Here is a 12333-nt window from a genome sequence, read left to right as displayed (position 1 = left end):
GCAACTAGCAACGCTATAAGAGGGGCTGAGCAAAGCGGTAACATAGCCAATCAACGGTTTGCTAGGACAAGGTGGGTTAGAGGTTTGACATGGCAATTTGGGAGGCTGACAAGCAAATGGTAGGCACCGTAGCATTGGCATAGCAAAAGAGTGAGCATCTAGCAAAGCAAAGATAGTAGTGATTTCGAGGGTATGATCATCTTGCCTAAAGATCCCACAAGGAAGAAGAACGAGACCATGAAGAAGACAAACGGACGTAGTCGAACAGATCCTCACAATCACGACGTTAACGGAACCAACCCGCAGAAGCAATCACCGGAAAAGAGCAAACAACATGGTAAACAACCAACACATCAACATGGCATGATGCACAATCGAGTATGATGCATGTCCGGTTTAATGAAGCATGGCATGGCAAAGTGCACAAGCAATCCTACAAATTAAGTGGAGCTCAACATGCAACTCGTTGCATATTGACGGAACACCACATCAATTATTTAGTTCTCTCTCGTTTATGTACCCCAACAATATTAAATGTTGATTAACATGGCAAGAGGGGAAGCATGATGAAACTATCTAATCTAGGCAAGTTTCAATGAGGCCGGAAGCAACGAACAACAATTCCGGAAAATCCTCATATGCATAATTTAAGGTTTGGTACTGTTCTGCCCTAAACACAATTTTAGAGTTGTTTAACATGCAAATAAAGGTCACCATGTTAAACTAGGCATTTTTCTACCCCATTTACATATAAGGTTTATTAAAATCGGAGTTACGGTTATTTAGCTATGAATTAAATCATTTTAACATGGCATAGGAGCAAATTAATGCAAACAACATTTTAAATATTTCAAACATGGGTGAAAGTTGGATATTATTAATCTACACAAAATTCTGAGCAAGTTTTATATATAATTCATTTTAATCCGATGCACGGTTGTGAAGTTATTAAATGCATGAAGTTTAGGGGCTATTCTGCAAAACTGACGTTCCCTGGATAAAGCTAAAATTGCAGCCAGTGAAAAAAAACATCAACGGGCCAAAATCTGCTGGCCCAACCGAAAAAAAACACACGGAGGGGCGCTGGAGGGGCAGCTCACCCTGGGCCTGGCCCAGTCGGAGGAAGGCCGGGCGGGGCGCTGCGCTGGGCCGGACTCGGGCGCTGGAACTGGGCCTGGGAGGCCAAGGCGGGGAGGAGGCCCACGCGGGCGCTCGTCGTTCTCCTCGGTCCAGAGGGGATCGAGGGAAAGCAGGGGGCAGCGGCGCATCTCCGGCGAGGTGGGGAGGCGCTCCCACGGAGGACTCCGGCGGCTGGCGGGAACGGACTGCGGTGGATCGGATCCGGCGGATCCCGTCCGTGGGCGAGGGATGGAGCTCGAGGCTGCAGGAACCCATGGCGGTGGTTGACCTGCGAGGGAGACAGAGGGCATGAGAGAGAGTGCGAGGAAGGAGGGAAGTAGGCCAGACGGCGAGGGGCTCGCCTGAGAGATCACCGGCGGCGGCACAGCGGGCCCCGGCGACGAACTGCAGCATCGAGGGGCTCCTCCCCTCGAGCGAGACCCTGGATCGAGCACGGTGGCGGGGATCCGGCCTGCGCGGGCCTCAGATGGGCTCGGCGGGCCCGCGGCGAAGTGGGGCGCTGGGGAGACACGTGGCGGCGCGCTAGAGGAGGAGGGAGGCGGCGCTGCTAAGGTGGCGGTGCGCGATTGGTCCGGGTGATGTGGAGGCTGGACGCGTCCAGCGGGCACGGACATGTCCGGCGGCGGAGTGGGGAGAAGCTAGGGTTTCATCCGCGAATTGATCCGAAATTTCGGGGAGGGGTGCTCTTTTATAGGTAGAGGGAGCTAGGAGAGTCCAAATGAGGTGCGGTTTTCGGCCACGCGATCGTGATCAAACGGCCGAGATGATGGAGCAGAGTTAGGTGGGTTTTTGGGCCAAATTGGAGGGGTGTTGGGCTGCAACACGCATGAGGCCTTCTCGGTCCCTCAGTTAACCGTTGGAGTATCAAACGAAGTCCAAATGGTACGAAACTTGACAGGCGGTCTACCGGTAGTAAAGCAAGGCCGCTTGGCAAGTCTCGGTCCAATCCGGAAATGTTTAATTCCCACACACAAAAGAAAGGTAGAAATGACCAACGGAGGAGAACGAAGCGCCGGATTGCAAAACAGACAATGGAGAAAATGCTCGGATGCGTGAGACGAACACGCATGCAAATGAAATGCGCATGATGACATGATATGCAATGCATGACACGTAAGGAATGACAAGGCAACACCAGCGAATAACTGAACGACACCTGGCACATCGGTCTCGGGGCGTTACAACACTCCACCACTACGAGAGGATCTCGTCCCGAGATCTAGAATGGCACCGGAGGGACAACGGAAGAGAAAGAGAAGAGATAAAACTAAGTTGCTTCTTTGACAAACGAGTGAAACCACGAACCTTGAAAAGGTTAAGCCATTTTGAGAAAAGAATACAACTGAGATGAACGAAGTTGAAAACACTCCGTTAGAAGAGAGGAATAAAGAACATTGCGAAAAACCTTGAGGTTGAAGGGCAAGATATATATTGAAACCACTCCGGTTAAAACAAGATAGAGAAGGATTAAGAATGATATAATTTGGACAGCACTCCAACTATAAATGGAAGGAATTGAACATGAATTTGGCAAGAAGAGGGGATACTTGATGAAAACAACAATACACTGCCTCCGGAACTATTGAAAGAATGGCACAGTGGGTAAGGATGATTTCAGGCGGCACTCCGGTTTAAAAAAATGCAAGGCTTTATGAGGCGAAAAGAACTTTAGTAAAAAGGCACAACACTCCGGTTAGATGGATAAGCATAAAAAAAAGAACATGATCTCTGACAAACGAGATGATGGGTTGAAAAGAGCAACATCAAAATGCCTCCGGAACGAAAGAATAGAATATAGATAATTGAGATAGGAGAGAGGAGAAGAAAATGCCAACATCTACCACAAAAGGCTTGACAAGGCATCTTTAGAAGAAGGTTCGAACGAAGTTGTTGGAACAATCCACAACGAAAAGAATAAGCTTGATATGGTCTTATGGAGTACATCTCAAAATTATGAGGTGAAATTCTGCCACTAACGGGAAAAAGAATTGGAATGGAATGAACAAGGAGACGAGAAACTTAAATCACCGGGAGGATAGATGAAGAAACTTGGATCATTTATAAGCAACATAGATAGCAACAAGCCATAGAGAAGGCTTTAGGTGAAATATAACCCAAGATAACTCCAAAGAAGAGATTGATGGATTTAAAATACCTCATTTCTTAATAACATGTGAATCATGAACTCAAATTATTAAGAATGGCATAATACCACCTCCAATGATACGGTAGAAAGATTTGCACTCCGGATAGCAAAATGAAGAATGCTTGAGCTCCTTAAAAGGAATCTCGATGAAAACATCGATAAGGAATTAAATCCTTGAAGAACCATCATGTAGAACCTCCATGAAGAACTCCGTTAAACAAAAGAATGATCAAACGGAAAGAAAAGGTAGTTGCAAACACAAGGTGAAGCCTTGCAATGATTTAGATAGAAATCTCCGTGATAATATAATTGAAATAACTTGGAGCTCCGGAAAAAGATAAGATGAACAATTGAGATCAAGAATTTTTGATTAGCCTCCGGAATAAGAGAAGATGAAACAAATGAAACCGAGAGTTTGAAGGGCCTCCGGAATAAGAATTAATCACTTGGATGAAACAAGAGTAAGAATTACATTATGCTTATCCTTCACCAATTAAATTGATGACAACCAACGGATTTGGCATATTACTTATTCTCGTAGAAAAGATTAAGATAGATATAGCGCCAACTTGAGAAAGTCTTCGACGAACCACCGGTAGGGTTGAAACAATGAATAAATTGATATGATAATGAAGGAAGAGAAATCTTGAACGAACCACCGTAAGAATTGAAAACGAATGAAGAAAAGATAAAGAAACACCGGAAAGAATTAGCAAATGAACGAAGATGCTCGAGAGAATCTAGATACATGAGAACGAAGAGATCATGAACTGATTAGAGAATACTTGAGCGATGCACCGGTAAGATTGGAGAATGGCCACTGAAAGCTGAGAATGAATAAACCTGACTTGATGGACTCTGGATGACAAACTGAGAAGACTCTTAAATTGCTCCGGAAGGGTGAAAAGAATTCTCACGAACAAAACAATTACGGGAGGATGGCAACAAGCTAGAATCACGGATCTTGAAGAGAATGAAGCAAGATTAAGAAGAAACTCTTCTTCGGTCTTCAAAACGACGAGAAACACCATCATGAATTATTTAGACACTCCGGAAGAATCAAAACAAAAAGGTTGAGCCAACGATAAAAAGAATTCGTCAGATCTTAGAAAAAGACATTTGACTGATGATAATCATTCTTACATCAAACATCGAAAAGAATTTTGAGGATATCTCCGAGAAATAAGAAGAGTCAGGTAAGAACCTGGAAAAGACCTGTGGGTTAAGGCCCACTCAAGAGAAACACCGTTGAAATGATTTAAAAGAGAGAAAGCACCGGTTTAATTAAATGACTTGAATGAGGGAACATCCTCAAAAGAGTTTGAACGAAAACAGAGTGGAAACATGAATCTTCGAAATATCTTGAGCACTCCGGAGCAATTAAATAACGAGAAGTGGATGATTATGAGGTGCACCGGTATGAAAAGGTATTTGAAATGAGGAAAGGGTATGATCAACAAAGCTTGACTTGAAACCACCGGAGAAGATAAAATAAAGAAGAATGATGAACTAGAAGCTCCGTTAGTATCTTCATGAGAATCACCGGATAAGAACATTGAAGGAAAAGAATGGAGAGGCTTCACATCAATAATATGGATACTCGATTAAGAGATCTGAATCCTTGGAGAAAAAAAAACAAAAGGGAGGGAGGGTGGGAAGAACAAAGAAAATTTGGAATGGGTGAAACAAACGCCGTAGAGAAGAACTGATCATTGATCTTACTGATGTTGAAATGATCGGATCCACTTGAAGAGAAGCACATTGGCGAAAAGGATTGACATGACAATCTCGATTATCATGACGGATTAGTATTCACATAGAAGTATGAGAACACCACTTGGAAAAGGTATGGAATCAACATTTGGCTTCGAAGCAACTCGAATACCACAACTGAAAACAAAACAAAGGATTGGCTTGCGGAATAAGCTAGAACAAACATATGATAGAGATTTCGTCTGAAGTTTTCGTGGTGGGCCTACACGGGCTCGATCGTACAGCACCATCATGTACAAGGCAGTGCACATGACATACGAAGCGTCCCCGAGTTGGCATAGCCAAGGACTCTTTAAGACACAACGAGACCACTGTAAAACCGACCGTGAATAGGCGGACCACTAGACGTCGAACCCCAATTTCATATCATACATCTATCGGAAAGAAATCCTAAGAGCTACTTGAATTCCCACCTATGAAACTCCCGAACCTTTCCGGTTATGCAATCAGGTGTTGGGGATACAGGGGAAGCATAATATCTCACCCAAAACTAGCAATTCCTACATCCAGCTGTATCCATCCTTCAACACATAACCAAGAAACCTTCGGAAATCATCTACCTCAACCTTCAAAAAGCATCCGTTATACAAGTTATGGAAATACTCCCGAACTCCCGCCCCAGTACTGGGTGGCGTCGAGGTTATCTCACCAACGAACTGCATAAAAGAGATTTTCGATGTCGGCGTACTAAACTCAGGTATTTCAGAACTGCAACGATAAAATTATGACGACAACACCTCAGAGCTCAACTCCCTGGGACACTTCCACAAAACCCCTGACAGGAGGCACCAAGACAATGTTCTCATCATAAAACCATCGGAACGATTCCAAGATACCCGCGTGATCCTAAATTTTTTTAGTGAAATTTGAGAAGAGAAGAGACAAAACTCTACGTCAGGATGCCTTACCAGAGCGATGAGGAGACTGGGAAGTAAAAGAATTCCTAAACTCTCCGATATATAATTCCTAATTGACTCAAAACATTTTTCTAGACACAACTCGGCCACTAATAACGATCAAGCAATGGGGCTCCTAAGGTCGGGGAAGGCTCTGATACCAACTTGTAGCACCCTCGATGCGACTATATCTCCCACGTGTCGAGGCACGACTTAGAGGCATAATCGCATTGAAGGCATATGTCGCAAGTGAGGTAATCTTCACACAACCCATGTAATATAATAAGGGAAAGAGATACATAGTTGGCTTACAATCGCCACTTCACCCAATTACAGGAATAAAGCATTACATCAATCAGATACAATCAAGGCCTGACTACGGAGCCAAAATAAAAGAAGAACCCCAAATGCGACAACGGTCCCCGATCGACCCCAACTGGGCTCCACTACTGTTCAACTAGAACGAAACCATACAAAGGACAAGATCTTCATCGAGCTCCTCCTGAGCTTGGTTGCGCCATCTGCACGGACTTATCGGCACCTGCAAGCTGGTTTTGGAAGTATCTGTGAGCCACAGGGACTCAGCAATCTCGCACCCTCGCGATCAAGACTATTTAAGCTTATGGGCAAGGTAAAAGGTATGAGGTGGAGCTGCAGCAAGCGACTAGCATATATGGTGGCTAACATACGCAAATGAGAGCGAGAAGAGAAGGCAAAGCACGGTCGATAAAAGTATGATCAAGAAGTGATCCTGGACTACCTACGTCAAGCATAACTCCAACAACCATGTTCACTTCCCGGACTCCGCCGGAAAGAGACCATCACGGTTACACACGCGGTTGATTCATTTTAATTAGGTCGACTTCAGGTTTTCTACAACCGGACGTTAACAAATTCCCATCTGCCCATAACCGCGGGCACGGCTTTCGAAAGTTCAAATCCCTGCAGGGTGTCCCAACTTAGCCCATAACAAGCTCTCACGGTCAACGAAGGAATAGACCTCCACCCGAGACGTTCCGATCAGACTCGGTATCCCGGTACAACAAGACATTTCGATAGGGTAAAACTAAACCAGCAACACCGCCCGATGCGCCGACATCCTGATGGGAGTTGCACATATCTCGTTCTCAGGGCAACACCGGATAGGTCAAGCTACGAGTAAAACCAGCCCTCAAGTTTCCCCGAGGTGGCCCCGCAGGCTGCCCATTTCGGACCAACACTTAGACAAGCACTGGCCCGAGGGGGTTAAAATAAAGATGACCCTCGAGAGAGCGACTCCCAAGGGAAAAGTAGGTGGTGGTGAGGCAAATGGTAAAACCAAGGTTGGGCATTGCTGGAGGAGCTTTACTTAAGGCGAACTGTCAAGGGGTTCCCATTATTACCCAACCGCGTGAGGAACGCAAAATCCGGGAACATAACACCGATATGACGGAAACTAGGGCGGCAAGAGTGGAACAAAACACCAGGCATAAGGCCGAGCCTTCCACCCTTTACCAAGTATATAGATGCATTAATTAAATCAGATATATAGTGATATCCCAACAAGTAAACAAATATTCCAACAAGGAACGGCCTCCAATCTTCACCTGCAACTAGCAACGGTATAAGAGGGGCTGAGCAAAGCGGTAACATAGCCAATCAACGGTTTGCTAGGACAAGGTGGGTTAGAGGTTTGACATGGCAATTTGGGAGGCTGACAAGCAAATGGTAGGCATCGTAGCATTGGCATAGCAAAAGAGCGAGCATCTAGCAAAGCAAAGATAGTAGTGATTTCGAGGGTATGATCATCTTGCCTGAAGATCCCGCAAGGAAGAAGAATGAGACCATGAAGAGGACAAACAGACGTAGTCGAACAGATCCTCACAATCACGACGTTAACGGAACCAACCCGAAGAAGCAATCACCGGAAAAGAGCAAACAACATGGTAAACAACCAACACATCAACATGGCATGATGCACAATCGAGTATGATGCATGTCCGTTTAATGAAGCATGGCATGGCAAAGTGCACAAGCAATCCTACAAATTAAGTGGAGCTCAACATGCAACTCGTTGCATATTGACGGAACACCACATCAATTATTTAGTTCTCTCTCGTTTATGTACCCCAACAATATTAAATGTTGATTAACATGGCAAGAGGGGAAGCATGATGAAACTATCTAATCTAGGCAAGTTTCAATGAGGCCGGAAGCAACGAACAACAATTCCGGAAAATCCTCATATGCATAATTTAAGGTTTGGTACTGTTCTGCCCTAAACACAATTTTAGAGTTGTTTAACATGCAAATAAAGGTCACCATGTTAAACTAGGCATTTTTCTACCCCATTTACATATAAGGTTTATTAAAATCGGAGTTACCGTTATTTAGCTATGAATTAAATCATTTTAACATGGCATAGGAGCAAATTAATGCAAACAGCATTTTAAATATTTCAAACATGGGTGAAAGTTGGATATTATTAATCTACACAAAATTCTGAGCAAGTTTTATATATAATTCATTTTAATCCGATGCACGGTTGTGAAGTTATTAAATGCATGAAGTTTAGGGGCTATTCTGCAAAACTGACGTTCCCTGGATAAAGCTAAAATTGCAGCCAGTGAAAAAAAACATCAACGGGCCAAAATCTGCTGGCCCAACCGAAAAAAAAACACACGGAGGGGCGCTGGAGGGGCAGCTCACCCTGGGCCTGGCCCAGTCGGAGGAAGGCCGGGCGGGGCGCTGCGCTGGGCCGGACTCGGGCGCTGGAACTGGGCCTGGGAGGCCAAGGTGGGGAGGAGGCCCACGCGGGCGCTCGTCGTTCTCCTCGGTCCAGAGGGGATCGAGGGAAAGCAGGGGGCAGCGGCGCATCTCCGGCGAGGTGGGGAGGCGCTCCCACGGAGGACTCCGGCGGCTGGCGGGAACGGACTGTGGTGGATCGGATCTGGCGGATCCCGTCTGTGGGCGAGGGATGGAGCTCGAGGCTGCAGGAACCCATGGCGGTGGTTGACCTACGAGGGAGACAGAGGGCATGAGAGAGAGTGCGAGGAAGGAGGGAAGTAGGCCAGACGGCGAGGGGCTCGCCTGAGAGATCACCGGCGGCGGCACAGCGGGCCCCGGCGATGAACTGCAGCATCGAGGGGCTCCTCCCCTCGAGCGAGACCCTAGATCGAGCGCGGTGGCGGGGATCCGGCCTGCGCGGGCCTCAGATGGGCTCGGCGGGCCCGCGGCGAAGTGGGGCGCTGGGGAGACACGTGGCGGCGCGCTAGAGGAGGAGGGAGGCGGCGCTGCTGAGGTGGCGGCGCGCGATTGGTCCGGGTGATGTGGAGGCTGGACGCGTCCAGCGGGCACGGACATGTCCGGCGGCGGAGTGGGGAGAAGCTAGGGTTTCATCCGCGAATTGATCCGAAATTTCGGGGAGGGGTGCTCTTTTATAGGTAGAGGGAGCTAGGAGAGTCCAAATGAGGTGCGGTTTTCGGCCACGCGATCGTGATCGAATGGCCGAGATGATGGAGCAGAGTTAGGTGGGTTTTTGGGCCAAATTGGAGGGGTGTTGGGCTGCAACACGCACGAGGCCTTCTCGGTCCCTCGGTTAACCGTTGGAGTATCAAACGAAGTCCAAATGGTACGAAACTTGACAGGCGGTCTACCGGTAGTAAACCAAGGCCGCTTGGCAAGTCTCGGTCCAATCCGGAAATGTTTAATGCCCACACACAAAAGAAAGGTAGAAATGACCAACGGAGGAGAACGAAGCGCCGGATTGCAAAACGGACAATGGAGAAAATGCTCGGATGCGTGAGACGAACACGCATGCAAATGAAATGCGCATGATGACATGATATGCAATGCATGACACGCAAGGAATGACAAGGCAACACCAGCGAATAACTGAACGACACCTGGCACATCGGTCTCGGGGCGTTACAACACTCCACCACTACGAGAGGATCTCGTCCCGAGATCTAGAATGGCACCGGAGGGACAACGAAAGAGAAAGAGAAGAGATAAAACTAAGTTGCTTCTTTGACAAACGAGTGAAACCACGAACCTTGAAAAGGTTAAGCCATTTTGAGAAAAGAATACAACTGAGATGAACGAAGTTGAAAACACTCCGTTAGAAGAGAGGAATAAAGAACATTGCGAAAAACCTTGAGGTTGAAGGGCAAGATATATATTGAAACCACTCCGGTTAAAACAAGATAGAGAAGGATTAAGAATGATATAATTTGGACAGCACTCCAACTATAAATGGAAGGAATTGAACATGAATTTGGCAAGAAGAGGGGATACTTGATGAAAACAACAATACACCGCCTCCGGAACTATTGAAAGAATGGCACAGTGGGTAAGGACGATTTCAGGCGGCACTCCGGTTTAAAAAAATGCAAGGCTTTATGAGGCGAAAAGAACTTTAGTAAAAAGGCACAACACTCCGGTTAGATGGATAAGCATAAAAAAAAGAACATGATCTCTGACAAACGAGATGATGGGTTGAAAAGAGCAACATCAAAATGCCTCCGGAATGAAAGAATAGAATATAGATAATTGAGATAGGAGAGAGGAGAAGAAAATGCCAACATCTACCACAAAAGGCTTGACAAGGCATCTTTAGAAGAAGGTTCGAACGAAGTTGTTGGAACAATCCACAACGAAAAGAATAAGCTTGATATGGTCTTATGGAGTACATCTCAAAATTATGAGGTGAAATTCTGCCACTAACGGGAAAAAGAATTGGAATGGAATGAACAAGGAGACGAGAAACTTAAATCACCGGGAGGATAGATGAAGAAACTTGGATCATTTATAAGCAACATAGATAGCAACAAGCCATAGGGAAGGCTTTAGGTGAAATATAACCCAAGATAACTCCAAAGAAGAGATTGTGCAACTCCCGGATACCATAGGAGTGCTTTGGGTGTGCCAAACGTCACAACGTAACTGGGTGGCTATAAAGGTACACTACAGGTATCTCCGAAAGTGTCTGTTGGTTGGCACGAATCGTGACTGGGATTTGTCACTCCGTGTAAACGGAGAGGTATCTCTGGGCCCACTTGGTAGGACATCATCATAATGTGCACAATGTGATCAAGGAGTTTATCACGGGATGATGTGTTACGGAACGAGTAAAGAGACTTGCCGGTAACGAGATTGAACAAGCTATCGGGATACCGACGATCGAATCTCGGGCAAGTATCGTACCGCTAGACAAAGAGAATTGTATACGGGATTGATTAAGTCCTTGACATCGTGGTTCATCCGATGAGATCATCGTGGAACATGTGGGAGCCAACATGGGTATCCAGATCCCGATGTTGGTTATTGACCGGAGAACGTCTCGGTCATGTCTGCATGTCTCCCGAACCCGTAGGGTCTACACTCTTAAGGTTCGGTGACGCTAGGGTTATAGAGATATTAGTATGCGGTAACCCGAAAGTTTTTCGGAGTCCCGGATGAGATCCCGGACGTCACGAGGAGTTCCGGAATGGTCCGGAGGTAAAGATATATATATGGGAAGTCTTGTTTTGGTCGCCGGAAAAGTTTCGCGCATTATCGGTATTGTACCGGGAGTGCCGAAAGGGGTCCAAGGGTCCACCAAGGGGGTCCACCTGCCCCGGGGGGCCACATGGGCTGTAGGGGTGTGCGCCTTGGCCTATATGGGCCAAGGGCACCAGCCCGAAGAGGCCCATGCGCCAAGAGATAAGAAGAAGGGAAGAGTCCTAAAGGGGGAAGGCACCTCCGATGTGCCTTGGGGAGGAGGGACTCCTCCCTGGCCGCACCCTTCCTTGGAGGAAGGGCCAAGGCTGTGCCTCCCCCTCTCCCTTGGCCCTATATATAGTGGGGGGAAGGGAGGGCAGACCAACCTAAGCCCTGGCGCCTCCCTCTCCCTCCCATGACACATCTCCCTCCTCCCGCAGCGCTTGGCGAAGCCCTGTTGGAATCCCGCTACTTCCACCACCACGCCGTCGTGCTGCTGGATCTCCATCAACCTCTCCTCCCCCCTTGCTGGATCAAGAAGGAGGAGACGTCGCTGCTCCGTACGTGTGTTGAACACGGAGGTGCCGTCCGTTCGGCGCTAGGATCATCGGTGATTTGGATCACGACGAGTACGACTCCATCAACCCCGTTCTCTTGAACGCTTCCGCGCGCGATCTACAAGGGTATGTAGATCCACTCCTCCCTCATTGCTAGATGACTCCATAGATAGATCTTGGTGACACGTAGGAAAATTTTGAATTATTGCTACGTTCCCCAACATTTCGATGCTCAAATTTTTGGATCTCTCTAATTAATTACCGGCAGTTTGTCACTTTAAAGTTGTGGTATTGCCTTGTAATCTTCACCCCCCAGTGTACCCTTATTAGGATCACATGCAAAAGTAAAAGTTGTTTTGAC

The sequence above is a fragment of the Triticum urartu genome, chromosome 7A (assembly GCF_056163025.1).
Source record: "Triticum urartu cultivar PI428250 chromosome 7A, HENAU_Tu73, whole genome shotgun sequence".
Lineage (NCBI taxonomy): Eukaryota > Viridiplantae > Streptophyta > Magnoliopsida > Poales > Poaceae > Triticum > Triticum urartu.
The sequence above is the reverse complement of the archived record's forward strand: the minus strand, read 5'-3'. Positions refer to the sequence as shown.